Source organism: Planococcus citri, chromosome 4 (genome assembly GCF_950023065.1).
Source record: "Planococcus citri chromosome 4, ihPlaCitr1.1, whole genome shotgun sequence".
Classification (NCBI taxonomy): domain Eukaryota; kingdom Metazoa; phylum Arthropoda; class Insecta; order Hemiptera; family Pseudococcidae; genus Planococcus; species Planococcus citri.
Window position 1 is genome coordinate 6,261,448 of NC_088680.1, and position 19,705 is coordinate 6,281,152.

The following is a 19,705-nucleotide window of genomic DNA, read 5'->3' on the forward strand; positions in this document are numbered from 1 at the left end:
GACTGTGTAAAGTAAAGGAAGCGAGATCGAGTTTAGCAAATGCATATAAAAATTCGAACCCATCAGCTGTTCGGGTTCTCAGCTCGCTGATCAGCTGTCCGAAGGAGAAAAAACTCGCCATCGAGGAAATGCGGTGCCGAAGCTGAAAAAAAAAGAGCAAGCAGAATAAACGACGATGTTTTTGTATTGTCCATGGCCAATGTGAATGCCCCAGTCTAGCTCGTATGTTCGATGAGCAATGCAATCCGAGCTCCCGCATAAATACCGTCAATCTGGTGGTGATTTTCTATTCGAACGGTTTCAGGAAGCTGAAATTGTAGCTATTGTGTGTCTGTTAATGTAGGAGAAATGGACGGACGCAGGACGCTATATTACATACAAGGTAGATGGTATTAAAGATACGCTCTATGTGAGCTGTATATATAGTATGTTAAGGGTTTTGCTTTTCACCCAAAAGAACACCCTGGTGTTTTTGTTGTCATGTGTATGTGGGCAGACGATAAAAAGGTTCGCGATTTTTGCGATGAAGTGGTCATCGATTCGAGAAAGGGAGGATGGGGAGGATAGGTAAAGGTATTATATACCCGAGCAATAAAATTAACGACGTGTTGGTCGTGGGTCTGGGTAGGTCGGTAGAAGTACCAATTCGACGACGATGTCAGGTGATTTCTTACTCTTGTAAGTATTTTTTTTCTCAACGGTTTTTACATGAATTGGTACCGAGAAAAGAAGAATGAGCTGAGAAGTACAAAGTCGATTGTATTGAAATATCGGTTTCCCAATTCAACGATGAAAATATACGAGTGACGAGTGCAAACGGATATCATGGCTAATAAAACCAGAAATAGGTGCGTAGAATAGTGTTATGAGCCTATACTTACTTATTTGTGTATTTCAAATCGAGTACGATGTCCGACAATCAATTTCGATAAGCTATTTCCAGGGCACACCAGAGGTCACTTTTAGGTAGACTTTGAAAAATCGTATTATTGCCTAATCAAATAATAATAATTATCATCCGATGTATACATAGTAGGTAAACTTGATAAATTACACGTGCCTAATGATTTTTATTAAATTTTTAATGGAGCTGTCGAGTGTAAATACGATTTGTTTATCAAAGCTGTAACTATGATCAATGGAATGTTCGAGAACATAAAATGAATAAGAGATAACACCCCTCCCCCCACACCGAAAAAAATCCCACCGGTAGGAAAATGTTTGTAGTACCTAAATGTAGAGAAATAGAAAGAATAATTATCATAAGGTACTGTACATCACAAAATGAAACCACGACAGACCGATTTTCAAAAGCTCGATTTTATTCTATGATTTTTGGTTTAGTGAGTTTCTAAAAATTAAAATTGGGCAGTTCTAAGCCATGGATATATTCTTGAGATTTTTTTCCATGTTTTTGAAAGTTGAACTCAGTGAGGGGTCATTCCATGTCAATTCGACCAACGTTTTTGAGTCATATCTTTCAATTTAGCTCGAATTTTTACAATATCTACCCACCCAGTAAGTAAGAAACCCTCCATCAGTTTGGCCCTAGCCGCCTCAGGAGGCGGGTGGAGGGGTTCCATTATTTTCACATTGTCTCGATCTGCCCAAGGGGGGGGGGACCTGAAAAAAAATGATTTCAATCGTGTGACGCATGACATAATATGTTTTCGATATCGCTGAACACAAATATAATATGTAGCCTTAGTTTTTCAAATTGACCTCACCCCCATGGCTCCCAGAACCTCCCCCAATTGGTAAAAGACCAAAAAAATTGTTGGAGGCCGTGGATTGGGGTCCAACCAAAAATCTGACGTCATATTCGTGTTCAGCGTCACCAAAAACATACTATTTGACGTGTCGCACGAAAAAAACCATATTTTGTACTTTCACCCGATTTGGGGAGGTGCTGGGGGCTGTGGATGGGGTCCAATCAAAAATCTAACGTCATATTCGTGTTCAGCGTTACCAAAAACATAGAATTCGATATATCACATGCCCCAGATTTTTTTGGAAAGTTTTGCCCAGAATTGGGGGGTGGGGGTGCTTCCCTTCTATCAAGAGATCCCTTCTTGAAACTAGAATATTTCGAAAAACCATCGAAAGGTACATCTATGGAAATTTTTTCAGAATTTGAAATGGTAGTTTCCACTTACAGCGTCATTTTGAAATTTGAACTTTCAATTTGAAAGTTCAACTTTGAAATTTTGAAAATTTCAAAATGCTTAAAAAGTTCAAAATTCAATACCCTTTCGAACTGTGAAATCAGTTTTGATCAAAGTATCATAGTTTTGGAGGAATGCGCTGCTGAAGGTGAGTACCTCGAGACAATGTGAAAATAATGGAAGCCGCACCCCACCCTCCCACCCCCCCCCCCCCCCCCCCGAGGGGGCTGGGACCAAACTGATTGCGGGTTTCTTACTTACTGGGTGGGTAGATATTGTAAAAAAAATTTGAGCGAAATCGAAAGACATGACTTTCAAAATCGAATTTTTTTGGTCGAATTGACATGGAATGACCCTGAGACGAATGTCGCTGCTGTGAACATTTTAAAAAGTTTCAAAAACGCTTAAAAAATATTTTTGTTGAAATTTTTGAATGTTCCCCGAAATTTTACCCCACTTTAATCGGCCGACCGATACCATTCCAAAAATCAGAAGAAATTCATCAAAAGTGTTCATAAAAAATGTTGACAGCAACTTTTTATTCTGTGTTGAAATTTTACCCTAGATTGATAGGTACCCAAGTCACATGACACTTTTTTTCAAAAAATTTATAATTCATGGCCTGGCCCAAAATTCTTCAGAAATTCATATTTGAACTTCGCAAAAAATTTTAACCACCTCAAATTTGCCACGTGACTTATTTTTCGAAAATTTTGAAAAACGAGACCCTTATTGTTATAAGATTGACTATCATTCGAAATTACTCAAAAAAATTGTTTGAATTTCAGTCCAAAATTCCAAGTCACTTCGGTAAATTACGTGACACTTTTTTCAAAAATCCAAAAAATCATGACATAATATTTTTCAAGTTTGAAATTTTTCCAAAATGCTCAAAAATTGTTGTGATGGAAATCTCATCTTTTATTTTCTGTGCCGAAATTTCAAACCATTTTGATTGATGATCTGGCAATTTTTTTGAAAATTCTGATGACGATGACCCATTTTTAGCCTGATAATTTCTTAAACATGGTCAACAACATTTTTATCGAAATATTTGATTTTTTTTCGAAATTGTAACCAACTTTGATCATTGGCGTGGAACTTTTTCAAACATCCTTAAAAGTCATTACCCTGCAACTTTCGGCTCAAAATACATCAAAAGTGTTCATAAAAAAAGTGAAAGTGCCTTAGTGAAAATAAAAGGTAGTGAGTATGAATTTGTAAAGTCAAAAGGTTAGTGAAAAAATGAAAAAATTCACTAATACGTTCATTTGTGTTGTTTTTTTAAAAAATAATTTTTATTGAAATTAAAAATACTTTTTATAAAAATTTTCTTCCAATTTCAATTTGTTTGTAAATTTTCCTGCGAAAAATTTGACTTTGTTAATTTTTGTATGTTTGAGGGGGAGGGGGGGGGGTCAAGTGGAGAGCTTTCAGAAAATTTGGTTGAAAAAATGTAGGTAGTGAAAAAGTAGTGATTTTGAAAGTCGATAGTGAAAGTAATGAAAAAGTGGTGATTTTCAGCAATTTTGCTTAAAAGGTAGTGAAAAATGAAAAAAATCGGAAAATCTGATTTTCCTTACAAGAAAAAAATTGTACAAAATGGCTCGTTTGTTGACTTTTTTAGAACTTGAATTACATATTTTTGAAAGCTTTTGCCCTCGCTTTGCTCGTTTGCTTTTTTTTCAAGTTTGAATTTTTTTTTCAAAAATAACTAAGTATTCAAGTTTTAAAATTTTGAAGCAAAAATAATAAATTTCTTCATCCATCACCCAAGAAAACAATTCGTTTTTATACCCCTTGAAATATCTACTAATTTTCGATAGCTTTTTCGAAAAATTGGTATATTTTTTTCCAAATAATGTTGTTCAAATTTTCCATTGATTTTTTTAAAATTTTTTATTTTGAAAAAAATTCTTTGTTTGCCCAATTTTTTTACAGTAACATTTAACAAAAACGTTGAAGGTGAATATAAAATCAAAAATTGAAATGACAAAATTGTATTCTTGACATCCGCTTGCTTGAATAAAAACCTTGGGATGTTTGAAGACATTGTAAAAGCGACAAATACCCCCCTCGCCCTCTTGAAAATCCCAAGTGTTCAAAAAATAAATAACTTCCTGCTAAAGTCCTGCTTTTTTATTTTGAGATTTTGTTGAACTTGACACCCTGAAAAATCACTGCTAAAAATAAAAAAAAATCATTCACTTCACATGAGAAATTGTAACAACTTGAAATTTGAATAATGTATGTAGCAATGGTTATAAAATCATCGAATTGATTTCAAATCGATGAAAACGTGTACTTACTCCAATATAAAAAATGACTACGTTCAAACCAAAAAAAAAAAAAAAAAAAAAAAAAAAATGAAAAATCGTTCTTGTTGGTGGGGGGATATTTTGGGAGGCAGGCAGTGATTTTTTTTTTGAAAGGTAGTGAAAAAGCTAGTGATTTTCGGTCAAAAAATTCTGGTAGACACCCTGATTAAAAAAGTGAAAGTAATGATATAGTCCGGCATATGACAATAGGAGTAATTGCACCCCCCCCCCCCCCCCGCGGATCCTCCGGGACAACTTTTATCTTAAAGGGGACATCCTAAGGAACATTTTAAAGCAAACTTGCCAAAAAAAGTCGGCCTTACTTACAAAATGGCGGCCATTTTGATTGACAGGTCAGCCGAAATCGCAGATTTTGCGTTTTAACATAGGACTTGCACTAACTTTTTCAAACTTTACAAAGGTAGTTCGAAGATCATGCAAAAATTTATCATCTGTCAAAATTTCCAGTGCTAAAGTGCGTTTTTCGATTTTTGGTGAATTTTTAAAAATCGAATTTAGGCCAAAAATGAGGGAAAAAATCAAAATTTTACCAAATTGACCAAGAAAGCTGAAATTTGGAATATTTAGCCGAGCTAACAGATAATGCACGCCATCTGTTAGCAGAATCAAAAAGCTGAAACTGGTTCGAGCGTCTATAGAGGTCAACACTGAGGAGCTCAGGGTCTCTAAACTACCCGGCTAGCTCCAAGGTGCTTGTGTAGATGTCACTAGAAAGCAACGGGAAACTACTAGTGGAAGCTCGAAACAACGTCGATTCCCCAGAATAATCGCAGTGGCAATAGGCATTCGCCTCACCCTGTAAGGGTACCACAAAAATGCGATTTCCAATGTCCTGTAAAGGACAAGGAACCACGACGACGACGACATGCCAAATCGATTGGAAACGGTTTTAACCCGTTTTGAGCAGTTCTGGAGCCTCCAGCAGATTTTTGAAACTCAAAATTCCCACAAAATTCTATCAAATTGGAGCTGTAAAGCTAAAATTTATTCTAAAAACTAATTTCAATACGCTACGAAGTACTGCAGGTGAATTTCATGTCGTTTTGGATCCTCCAGCGACTTTTTGAAAATTCCTGAAGCCTCCAGCAGATTTTTGAAACTTTCAATTTTCACAAAATTTCATCAAATCGAGATGGAAATCTGAAATTTACTCTTCACTCCAATATTTTAACACCCTCTGAAGACGACTTCGCGTGGGCACAAGTGATTTTAGGGCCTCCAGCGACTTTTTTTGAAAATTACTGGAGCCTCAAGCAGATTATTGAAACTTTAAATTTTCACATAATTTCATCAAATGGAGATGGAAATCTGAAATTTACTCACGCTCCAATTTTAACACCCTCTGAAGACGACTTCAGGTGGGTTCAAGGCAGTCTAGGGCCTCCAGCAACTTTTTTGAAAATTACTGGAGCCTCCAGTAGATTTTTGAAACTTGAAATTTCCCCAACATTAATTTATCAAATGGAGTATGGCAAGCTGAAATTTACTTCGCAGACTGTATGGTGGTTTCAAATGGTTTTGAAGCTTCCAGCTACTTTTAGGAAATTCCAATTTTCCAACAAAACGTCATACAACCTTTCAAAAAGTTGCTGGAGGCTCCAAAACGACTTGAAATTCACCAGCCGTCAACTTCATGTCGTATTGAAATTAGTTTGCAAAATGAATTTCGACTCTCCATCTTAGTTTGATGATAATTTGGGGAAAATTCAAGCTTCAAAAATCTACTGGAGGCTTCAGTAATTTTGAAAAAAAAGTCGCTGGAGGCCCTAAAATTACTTGTGCCCACCTGATGTCGTCTTCATAGGGTGTTAAAATATTGGAGTGAAGAGTAAATTTCAGATTTCCATCTCGATTTGATGAAATTTTGTGAACTGCTGGAGGCTTCAGGAATTTTCAAAAAAGTCGCTGGAGGATCCAAAACGACTTGAAATTCACCTGCAGTACTTCGTAGCGTATTGAAATTAGTTTTTAGAATAAATTTTAGCTTTACAACTCCAATTTGATGGAATTTTGTGGGAATTTCGAGTTTCAAAAATCTGCTGGAGCCTTCAGAACTGCTCAAAACGGGTTAAAACCGTTTCCAATCGATTTGGCATATCGAAAATAGGGTATATCCCAAATTTCAGCTATCTTGGTCAATTTGGTGAAATTTTGATTTTTCCCCTCATTTTTGGCCTAAATTCGATTTTCAAAAATTCACCAAAAATCGAAAAACGCACTTTAGCGCTTGAAATTTTGACAGGTGATAAATTTATGCATGATCTTTCGATCTACCTTTGTAAAGCTTGAAAAAGTTCGTGCAAGTCCTATGTTAAAACGCAAAATCTGCGATTTCGGCTGACCTGTCAATCAAAATGGCCGCCATTTTGTAAATAAGGCCAACTTTTTTTTGGCAAGTTTGCTTTAAAATGTTCCTTAGGATGTCCCCTTTGAGAAAAAAGTTGTCCCGGAGGATCGGCGGGGGGGGGGGTGCAATTACTCCTATTGTCATATGCCGGACTAATAAGAAAAGGTAGTGATTTTGAATTTGAAAAGTCAAAAAACGTTAATTTGTGTTGTTTTTTTTTAAAATGATTTTGATTGAAATTAAAAAATACTTTATATAGAAATTTTCTTTCAATGTATCAATTTTTTGTAAATGACTTGGTCAATTTTTTATGTTTGAGGGGAGGGGAGGGAGGGGGGGGTCAAGTGGAGAGCTTTCTGAAAATTTGGTTGAAAAAAGGTAGTGAAAAAAATCCGTTACTAGATACCATGATCAACTCCAGGTAAATGTCAATTATTTTGTTGGGGGGGGGGGTCAATTTGACAAATTTTATGACACTTTCTGCAGTTTTCACAAATTATCGTTCAATTTTGAGAATTTCCGATTAATTCATGGTACATATTTTTCAATAATTTCAGCATTCGGTGCAAAACTTTACCTATAAATGAGGCATTTTCTCAAATTTTTGGTCATTTTCTGATGGTCCATCAAGTTTTGATATTTTTGATTGATTTTCACAATCAATTTTACAATTTTTATGATACTTACTTATTTTTGTGAATATTCATTTCTGGCTCTTCATGAAACATCAAGATCGTCAGAATTTTTACTTCGGCCTTCGACCATTATTATTTCATACATATATCTGTTGATGATTGATCGATAATTTTATAACTAACCAATCCATCTTAATTTTTCTTTGTTTCAGGTGAGTACAAATTTCCTTCCAAAAAAATGGTTTCCTTTTTGTTCAGGCTTTCTGATTTGACTTGGTTACCAAAGGAACGCCTTCTCGAAGATCGAGGTAAAGATTATTCATACGTTTATTTTTGGTTTGTTTTTGGTTTTTTCTACATCACTTTAAAAGAGATACCAAGAGACCAAGACCATCAAAAGAAAATGAACGAGGTGTTGAGGATCTTACTTACTAGTGTGGAAGGACATTATTTTTGTTTTTTATTTTATTTTTGCATTTAGGCGATAAAATTGAAAAGTATATACAAACGAAAAGGTATTATCCCCTGTTCAAGCTAGTGTCATTTCCACTGGAAATTATGTTGAAAAATTTTCTCTGAAAAATTGTGAACAATTCGAAGTCGTATTTTTCAAGAATTTGGAGTCTTTCTTCGATAATACCTCAACGCTCCTCCAGCCTACTGCACGATTGAAATGGAATTTGCGATGGTTGCCTACTTTTTGTGAAAACTGTCGAAGCCGAAGGGAACTTGTAAGCAAAACTTCAATGAAATCGGACGACCCTACTCTTGAATTTCATCTTTTGGAATTTCTCTACAAAATCTTCAAAATGACCTCTATTTTTGCGAAACTAACATACTAATGCAGAAAAATGGAGCTGAAAGTTTATTTTCAACTCAGCAACAACGTCGCCATCGAATGATCAATATTTGGTAAGATGTGCTTATTTATCCATCGACGTCGTCGTTCGACGCTGTTAAAATCTTATCGTTTGGCAGTTTGCATAAAAAGGACGACGTCTCAGTCTCGGTCTCGGGTCTCGATAAGGGAAACGGGATAAACTAAGTACATACTTGGCCAAGTACGAGTATTACGAGTATAGCATGCGAGAAGAAACGCGAACGCGTTCGAACTCGAGAGTAAGTATTTTAGGCGGAAAAACGCAATTTACATGAGGAAAACCGCGAGTAAACTCGTTTAGCAGCGTACTTGAGCGTAAGTTGGAGTGGCAAACTGGCAACCTATAAGGCTCTGCGAGCCCATTAAACGCTAACGCTGAGCCCGAGCACTTGTCCGCTAAGTACTATATGGAATCACTTTGGAAAATGTTGTATTTTGCAGCTCGCTATAGAGATGAGCACTTTATAGACGTGGTCAGAGTCTAGCTCTGTGGCTCGGTTCGAGGTTTTTCAATACCCATACAGTACCCATACAGTACCCAAACCTATAATAGCGACATTTCTATGCATCTTTTTGTAGATCAACGACCACTTAAGGTGCTGTGTAGCAAAATACTTTCGCTCGGGATCGACGACGAACAAAAGTGCTGTGTGTAGAATTGTAGAATAAATAGGTATAGCTCGTCGTTTTCAATTTTTCTTGATACTTCTCGTTCTCAGTCTCTAGCTGGAGTAAGTCTAAGTACATCTACTTCAGTAATACCGAATAATACAGCTGTAAGGTAAAAGATGCTTTCGCTGTACTCGCGATTACATTCGTTCGCAATGAATTTTTATATCATGCTAGAAAAATAATAATTCTCAAAATAAAAGCGTCCTGGTTCGGGCGAGCTCGAGTTAGAGATACTCGTACATTGTGGCGTGAAAAACTGAAAATACGAGCGATTTTCCTATACTACATATATATGGTAGGAGCAGAGCTGAGCTGGGCAAACACGCGGAAATATGACTCTGTGACAAAACATTAACGAAGGGATATAATTTTGTAGCCGTCATAATGCGATGTAGTAAAAGCTTTTCCCCATATTTCTTTGTATGTACCAACTTTTTTCGTCGTCGAGTTTGAAAGAAAATCGTTCAACATTGCGGTTTCAACGTTGGTCGTCGTCCTTTTCCACTGCTGTATACCTCTTCTTCAGTCTTCGTCTTCATGGTACTGTGTTGTAGATTTACATGCATGTAACTGTGTGTGTACACTACACATTGTATGTGTATAAGAATACATTTAAAGCAGCACTTGAAAAACTTCGATACATTATCTTATCTGCGTGTATTTTTACGCGAGAGCTTCTCCTTCTTCTTCTTCTTCTTATACGTATATAGAGAGGTTTATATGGTTATTTTTTTTCCTAAACCGTGGCAGACATTTCTTCGACAAGTATGAAAAAGCAAACAACCGCATCTTAATCATGAATCTTTCTTCGCGTGCTGTGCGAACGAAAACCGTGTAAACAAGGACGCCACTTTAACCATTGGTAATATATTTTTTAAAACTTCCCTGCAAACATTTTACTTCTTCAATCGTTCAGTTGTTCCCCTAAATAACCTGAGAGAATTTTTAATGTACATATATTTTTAGTAAATTCGAGGAATCGGTGGGGCACTGCAGGGGCGGTCGCTGGTGGAATTTCTGAAAATTTATAATTTCAATTGAGTTCAATGACCTTAAAAAAACAATTTTCCAGATAATGGGATTACCCGCACAAAAAAATCAGCACATCTGAAAACAGAACTTGCAATACTTGTGGGTCACACAATATTTTCAATTTTATGAAATTTGAATTCCTTTTTCGATGTTTTCCTGTCCTCTTCTGGCTATGTGTCCAAAACAGGGCTGTTAAATTACCGTAATTTATTCACTGTTATTTACTGTATTTTACCAATTTGGATATGAAGAATTATTTGTAGTTTGACTTCAAAGTTCTGAGCTGCTGACCTATCCCTGAAGTAAATTTCAAATCACAAATTATTTGGAAATTTATGAAGGAACGTTGAAAAAACAGTGTTTAATTTTGTTTTTTGGTAAATTATGGTATAATACCATAAAATACGGTAAAATACCATAAAATACGGTAAAATACCACCATAATTTACTGACATAAATTACCTTACAGCCCTGGTCCAAAATAACTCATTATCCTGGTTTCACATATCTGGCTCTTCCCCACTGTCCACTTCAATTCCTGGTGCTTTATTGTTGTTTGGGTTCTGTGGTTCACTCCGATATAGCTTGCTGCATTACAATCTCCAGTTCTCTAGAATCTTATTCAAGTACCATGCAACTATACCATCCTTGGCTGTGATTTCATATGATTGTGGTTTAAAATCTCTGGTGATCTGTTTTATCTTCTTGAATAGTATGCTTGATTCATTGTGGTCAGCATATTCTTGAATTTCTTCACAACATCTGTTCAGGTAGGCTTCTCTGTCTTTCCTACGTACAATTTCTCTGAACGCATCTATTCAAGGCTTTGCACTTGTGAGTTGTGATCATTTCCTTCCAGTTTCACTTTTCTGTGTTCTTCCCCATACAACAATGACCATGCTAATTTTGATGTGAATGTCGACCCATCCACATCCATCACTTTTGGATGCCACATGTCAATGATGATTTCAACTCTGTGTTGAGCCAGTTGTTGATGTAATTGTTGACCAATGCTGATCAACATTTATGTCAACAATTGGCTCTACACAGGGTCAAAATTTACATTGATATGTGGGATCCAAATGTGACAGATGTGGATGGATTGACATTGGCATCAAAATTTACGTCGACCTCCAGCTATGCAAAATTGTAAACTTTTAGTTTCAAAATTGAAATTTTTTTCCAAGAATCATTTTCTCTTACACATTTAGGTGGCCATGCTTGTGCTGAAAGTGAAAACAGCATCAATGCGGAGGTCACCTCCAAGAAGTGCAGACAGAAAGTCCATATTCAATATTCATGAAGTTGAACAATAAACTCTTTATATTGAAAGGTGCAATAGGTTATCTAAGAGTACTAAACTAAGACATTTTCATGTTGACAACATGTCGATGTTAATGTTGATTTGAAATTTGACATCAACAAATAAACAACCCGACAAACCATCTCGACTTTCAATTCGAGGTCGAGTTTTGATCAAGTGGAAATCGCCTTATACTTTTAATCATTTTTTTGACGATTTTGAGAATCGACAAAAAATATCAAAATAATTGACTGATAGTTTTCAACAATTTTCAACGAAATGTAAGATTGATGGAAACTTGATCCTAAATCTTCCTACATTATAGTGCTATAATCTGTGACGATTTCACGTTGAAAATTCAAATCAATTTTAGGTCGATTTCATGCTCAAGGCCTAAACTTGACTGCAAATGTTTGTCAATTTTTCTTTCTCTGTAGACTCAATTATGCATACAGAAATTAAAGTCAGTTTTAGGTCGATTTTTACTAAGTCATAAAAATGATGCGAAAATCAATTCGAAATCATTCAAAATTTGTGATATCATAATCGATACCTTTTTTTCAATTCCAAAGTTGGATCGATTTTTCATCAATTTTTTGATTAAATGAAAATATATCATAAATCAATTTAAAATTATTTCAAAATTGTAATAAGTGTTATATCTAATAGATAACTTTTTAAATAAAAAGTTGGATCTATTTTTCATCAATTTTTTGTCAAAATGATAAAACGATAAAAACTTGATATGAAATATTTATCGATTTTGCCTTGAAAATAGACATTAATATGATCACTTGGAAATGAAAATAGCGTGAAAATTGATTCAAAATTAATGTATTATTTGTGCTGTTGTAACCAATAGTTTTTTCAAGTTTAAAAATTTGAATCAATTTTTCATCAATTTTTTTGATGAATTGAAAATAGTCAAAATTTGACTCAAAATATTCATCAATTTTTTTCTTAAAAATATAAAATTTTTTCTGCACATTGAAGTTGAAGTTGATTTTGACTATTTTTTGATGAGAAATGAAAATGGTATGAAAATCGCTTCAAAATTTTGTGGTTGATTTACAGCACAGAAGTAGTAAATTAAGTAGACCAAAAATTGATAAAAAATAGACGTCAATAATTATTAGGGCAGAAGAACATATTCTTTGGCATATTTTTTTCTGTCCTATTAGGTAGAGAATATCCAACACATTTTTGCGAATCAAGAGATTTCGAGTCGAATAAGCCAATGTTATTTGGCATATTTTAGCATATTAATTTTGACCATAAATGCACGTTTTAGCATATTTTTACCTGTTTTAGCGCATATTTCAGATTTCAGCATATTTAATCAATTTTTACAGTTTTTCCCTCTTTTTGGGGAATATTTTCAAAAAATTTCAAAATTTCACTTCTTTGTATATTTTTGAACACAAACTTTTTTGGGTGGATTTTTTTGTAATCTTTTGTAATTTTTTGAACACACATTTTTTTGAATGTAAAATGTCAACACTGCATAAAAAACTGCCTCAAAATATAAGATTTATCACTTTATCAAAATTATTATTGTTACCTTCGAATTCACTTTGTTTTTCCCTGTAAAATGATACCCATATTGTGTAGGAAATGATGGGAATATTTTGGCATATTTTGACTTTTTAGGGAATTTTTTGGCATATTTTTGACAAAATTAGCGCATAAAATATGCGCATATTTTCAGTTTTTTTGAGCATATATTCTTCTGCCCTAATAATTATTCATCACTGATACAATTTACTACTCGCAGATAAAATGTGCAGCAAACTATATAAGTAGTTTTTCCAAAAAAATTAATGTTGAAGAAAAGGAATGTTATAATATGTATGTAACTTCATTTCTAAGGGGTCATCTCGACCCAATTTTTGAGTCATGGGAGAGTCGAGGTGGAGTCGAGGTGCAGGGATTTTACCATCAAATCAAATCATTTCAAATATCAATTCACATAATATTTTGTATAATTTGCATAAATATGCACTAGAATACAAAGAGCGATTTTCTGAAGATTTGAGGTCGTTTTTCATAAGCTTGACACAAAATTTATTAGAAAAAAGTGTCGATAGAAAGTACTCAAAACTGTCGTCACAGATAATGAGTCGATTTTGCATCAAATCACAAGAAAGTGTTGAAAAATCGACTAATAAACTACACACAATCTTCAAATTATCGACAAAAAATATGTGACGATGTCTCAATATGAAAAATGCTCAATGGTAAATTTGGGTCGATTTTATATCAATAATGTTTGAGAATAGGTAGAGTTTATGCTGAAAAAAATGATGAAAAGGAAATTTATTGGTCCAAATTTGACTTAAAATTTGAGCCAACTCGACCCTATTTTTTTTCAAGATTGTGTCGAGGTGGTTTGTTGGGAAATACATCCACAATATCAACTTAATTTTTCAAATTTGTGAAATCTTTGAGGTAGATGTTGGTGTCAATGTATTTGTGGATGATCAACTTTCACATTGACATTGACATTGACGTAACATCGACAACTCCAAACTATGGAAAAGTGAATAATTTTATCAATGCCATTAAACATTTTTTTCTCTCTTTAAACAAAGATCATAACCTTATTTTCAAATGTTTACTGAACTTTTGAACACTAAAACAGAAATTATTTAATTCTGAAAAATTGGTCGACATAGTTGTAGATGTAAATTTTGATGTAGATGTAAATTTTGATGTAGATGTAAATTTTGATGTAGATGTAAATTTTGAGCAAAATCTACATCTAAGTTACATGTTGAGATGGCATGTCAAAGTGTCAGAAATAATGAGAAAATTTCAAACATTTTCATTAACCTGACTTCTTTATGGACAAAAGATTCCTATTCAATAACTTATTGGTCACTTTTCCATCATTATGTTGGAGAAAAACGTAGTTGATGTAAATGTCGACGTCGGCAATTTTTGTATGGGTCTATGAGCTTCAATGTTTCTTCCGACATCCATGGTTGACATTTTCTCACTTCTTACTTCCTATTCTTGATCACCAAATCTGGCTTCTTTTGGATTTCTGCCTTTATGTTTTCCCATAAGGTATTTACATCCTCTTCATCTGTGTGATCATTGATCAATATTTATTTGGGCAGCAAGTCTTTTCCTTTCTCGGTTAGGAAGGTGTATCCAATTTTTTTTTGTTGGTTTCTTCCCACTGCAAAGACGCAATTCAAATGAAGTCACCAGCAATTGATGATCTGATGCTACATCTGCTCCAGGATTAGCCTTGGTTGTGTTATCGCCGACTTCAACCTCTTCTGTGCTACGATGTAATCAATTTGGTTTTTGACACCACCACCAGATTGAGGGATGGGTGAGAGAGGGCTCGTGTTGACAAAAATTAATTAAAATTTGAAATCAGGGCTATGACAAAGTATCAAATGATATATCACATGATTTTCAATTTTTCCCCAAAATTTGATCAAAATTAGGTGAAGGGTACAGAATTTGTGATGATACAAAAAAGTATTTTTTCATTTTTGAAAAGACGGAAATTTGAAATTATTTGCATGTTTTTTTTTTTTTTATTGAGATGCCTGAATCATGCGAGCTCATACAAAAGTTTATTTCTAAGGTAAACGAAGGTGATAAGGTATAAATGCAGCATTTAGACTATACAAAAATATTGTATAAGTATACAGTGGAAAAAAACCAACACGTATGTAGGTACTTTAGCCACTTACCTACCTATTAAAAACCGTGAAATTATTAATACTAAATTATGTTCAACTCCATAGGTGTAGGTACTAGGTACTCTGGCTACCGTATATTTACATATTATATACTCTCGTGATAAGTATCGCAGCGCAGGTATAGAGGTATAGAAGAGGTACACATTACACACATACATTCTCGTACAATGCTGTTAATTTATTATTCGAGTAATTTAGTTACCTATAAAATAGCCATTTTATTATTATTTTATACTCATTCGCTCGTATATAGGTAGGTATATTTGCGTGTGTGTGCGTGTGCAACAATAAGCCGGCGAAATAGCATTATAGTGTGATTATTTTTCTTATATACTTACCTCGTCTCTACCTACACGTACTCTATTTTCGTTCTTTATTAGTACATTTATACGAGTTCCAAACAAAGTAAATAAAGTGTTTATTGTTTTCGGGGCGTCGATCATTATATGTATTATTGTACTCGAAACATAATATAATAATGCGAATTTAAAAGCCTTAAAAAAAACACTGCTGAGGTACCTACGTGTTGTGAAAAAATACGTACTTGAACTAGAGACAAGGTAGCCATACGAGTGAGTTGACCAAACAACAATGTCTTAATTTTCCACTTTGGTAAAAAGCAATTTTTAAAAAAAATCTGCGGTCAGTTTCCCAAATTTTAAAGAATAATCAATTCGAAGACGTGGACTAATTTCTACGCTTCAGACACTCGAATTAGAAATTCTACATTCGTATCAAAAACATTAAAGCCCGGAACTTCAAAAACTTCACCACTAAACCAATTATAAGGCGGAGGGAGGAGGGGGGGGATACAGTGAATTTCAATCAGTTTACGCCTATCTACTTAAGTGTTGCAGGTACAAAAGTAGTCAAAAACACGTTTTGAACCGTTTATTGGTTATCACACAGAAGTCATTCCGCTGCTTTAACCCCCCCCCCATCCCACAGGCTCATACACTTCTATTCTACTTAATCGTTGCTCATAAAAATTAAAAAAAAAAAAAAAAAAAAAAAAAAACTATCTCCAAATCACCGGCCAGAAAATTGAAGTAAAAAAAAAAAAAACAACCACGATACGGTAGCAAAACAACAAACAGATAACAATTTACCATTTTTTTTATTTTTAGTCGAGCATAAAAATATGTACCTAGGTATCTAGTTGATACTATTTTTCCTCTCTCAATTTAGCTTATCTTTATAGCTTCGCTATAAAAAAAAAAACGCTTATAAAATATCACGTGCAGTATTTCATTACACTATGTATACGAACGGCTGATGCGTTTTATTAACTAAGGTGATCTACTAGTGATACATGGTACGAGTACGATATAAAATTGGTGAAGATGAAGGCGACCCATTATGCTATGCAGCGTAATGCGCTCCCCGAGTCTGATCGATTCGATGATAAAAATTATATTACTCGTACATCGATTGATTAACAGAAGTACGACGAGTAAGTACCATCAATTTTAATAGTGATAGGCAATAAACCGTGCTACGCGATGCGTGAGCATGAGCGTGGTCGTGTTGATGAAGCAGGAAAACATCTCGGGGTCTCGGGTACCTATACTCGTATATGCCAAACGAAAGTAAAAAAATCACCCGGCTATATGGCTCACAGACTAAACGACCCCTGACGACGAGCTCGATTAAAACTTCAATTTTGCTCGAGTTTTAATAATATCAATAACCCATCCATAACTTTACTCGTTATAAAGTAATAGCTTCTCTATACCTATATGTAAGTTATCGTGTATCTAAATCTCAATATACTTAAATATTGCTGCCAAGGTAAGGTATAGAGGCAAAGGTAAAAGTACGAGTATATAGGTATGCTTTTAATACGTTTACGTATACGTTCCTCTCTTCTATTCCACCCTGTCTACAAGTTTTTCGCTCGTTTCACGATGACGACGACGACGATGAAAATAACGAATAATTGATTTTAAATTTAAGCTAGGCATTTGCCTATACCTCTAACTACGTTTTGCACGTCTTCGCTTCGTCGACGATGTTGTCGTCGTCGTCGTTGTCGACGACGTATATATATAGAAGCCACAAATTGAATAGTTTAATATTTAGGGTGCTGTTTAACTCGCATCGAGATATGAAAATCATAAAGAATGTATAAAAGACGAGAACGAGGGGGCATGTAGAGAGGGTTGATTTTAAAAATGGATAATTTCTTCGAGTGAAATCTCGCATACGCGTACACATTTTCATTACGACGAGCGATAAAATCGAATCTTTATTGTATTTAGACCTTTTTTTTCATTCAATTGCTTTTTCGTGCCATGTGCCATGTTTGCCGAAATTCGAATAGGTAAATTTTTCCCTTCAGTTTCTTCATTCAAAAGTCAATTTTCCAAACTCGATATGTTGTTGATGATAAATGATAAGCATTTGAAAAACTTCGGTATCATTATGGGAAAAGGGACAGTTCTGGGAATTATTTCAAAATACCTATACAATCTGTCAACCTCCTCGGCTCACTTTATCGAGCTTTGGAGTATTTTACAATCAGTCAGGCAACCCAACGTTATTTTTCAAAAAAAAGTAACTTTGGTAACCTTTTTTTTTCACCAAACAAGTAGCCAAAAAGTGACCGGAAATTTTCTGTTTTGTAAATATTTTTATCAATATTCATGCACGAAAATTGAAAGCAAAAAATGAACGAGAGAAAATGAGTAGAAACTTTTATAATATGCATTTGCATTAAAATTTTATAAAACCAGATAAAATTTGCCAGAAATGCAGGAAAAATTGTTAAAAACGAGTTTAAATTATATTGAGAAATTTCACCATTACGTATTAGTCCGGCATATGACAATAGGAGTAATTGCAACCCCCCCCCCCCGCCGATCTAAAGCAAACTTATCCAAAAAAAAGTTGGCCTTACAAAATGGCGGTCATTTTGATTGACAGGTCAGCCGAAATCGCAGATTTTGCGTTTCAACATAGGACTTGCACGACATTTTTCAAACTTTACAAAGGTTGATCGAAAGATCATGCAAAAATTCATCACCTGTCAAAATTTCAAGTGCTAAAGTGCGTTTTTCGATTTTTGGTGAATTTTTGAAAATAGAATTTAGGCCGAAAATGAGGGGAAAAATCAAAATTTTACCAAATTGACCAAGAAAGCTGAAATTTGGGATACACTCTATTTTCGACATGCCAAATCGATTGGAAACGGTTTCAACCCGTTTTGAGCAGTTCTGGAGCCTCCAGCAGATTTTTGAAACTCGAAATTCCCACAAAATTCCATCAAATTGGAGTTGTAAAGCTAAAATTTATTCTAAAAACTAATTTAAATACGCTACGAAGTACTGCAGGTGAATTTCAAGTCGTTTTGAAGCCTCCAGCGACTTTTTGAAAATTCCAAAAGCCTCCAGCAGATTTTTGAAATTTTAAATTTTCACAAAATTTCATCAAATGGAGATGGAAAGCTGAAATTTACTCTACACTCCAATTCTAACACCCTCTGAAAACGACTTCTGGTTGATTTCAAGTTATTTTAGAGCCTCCAACGACTTTTTTGAAAATTACTGGAGCCTCCAGTAGATTTTTGAAACTTGAAATTTCTCCAAAATTTCATCAAACCAAGATGGAGAATCGAAATTCATTCTGCAAACTAATTTCAATACGCCACGAAGTTGACTACTGGTGAATTTCAAGTCCTTTTGGAGCCTCCAGCAACTTTTTGCAAGTTTGTATGACGTTTTTTATTGAAATTTCCTAAAATTAGCTGGAAGCTTCAAAACCATTTGAAACCACCATGTAGTCTGCGAAGTAATTTTCAGCTTGCCAACTCCATTTGATAAATTGATATTGGGGAAATTTCATGTTTCAAGAATCTACTGGAGGCTCCAGTAATTTTCAAAAAAGTCGTTGGAGGCTCTAAAATGACTTGAAATCAATCAGAAGTCGTTTTCAGAGTGTGTTAAAATTGGAGTGTAGAGTAAATTTCAACTTTCCATCTCCATTTGATGAAATTTTGTGAAAATTTAAAGTTTCAAAAATCTGCTGGAGGCTTTTGGAATTTTCAAAAAGTCGCTGGAGGCTTGAAAACGACTTGAAATTTACCTGCAGTACTTCGTAGCGTATTTAAATTAGTTTTTAGAGTAAATTTTAGCTTTACAACTCCAATTTGATGGAATTTTGTGGGAATTTCGAGTTTCAAAAATCTGCTGGAGGCTCCAGAACTGCTCAAAACGGGTTGAAACCGTTTCCAATCGATTTGGCATGTCGAAAATAGAGTGTATCCCAAATTTCAGCTTTCTTGGTCAATTTGGTAAAATTTTGATTTTTTCCCTCACTTTTGGCTTAAATTCGATTTTCAAAAATTCACCAAAAATCGAAAAACCCACTTTAGCACTTGAAATTTTGACAGGTGATAAATTTTTGCATGATCTTTCGATCTACCTTTGTAAAGTTTGAACAAGTTCGTGCAAGTCCTATGTTGTAACGCAAACTTTTTTTTGGCAAGTTCGCTTTAAAATGTTCCTTAGGATGTCTCTTTTAAGAAAAAAGTTATCCCGCAGGATCGTCGGGGGGGGGGGGTGCAATTACTCCTATTGTCATATGCCGGAGTATTCATTTCAGTGAGCTTT

The 19,705-nt window shown here is 34.6% G+C and overlaps 1 long non-coding RNA gene across 2 annotated transcripts in view; it reads left to right on the forward strand.

The window, feature by feature from the left end:
* Positions 1-19,705, forward strand: part of LOC135845784 (uncharacterized) — a 263,256-nt gene that overhangs the window by 212,269 nt on the left and 31,282 nt on the right. The gene's annotated exons all lie outside the window — the stretch shown is intronic.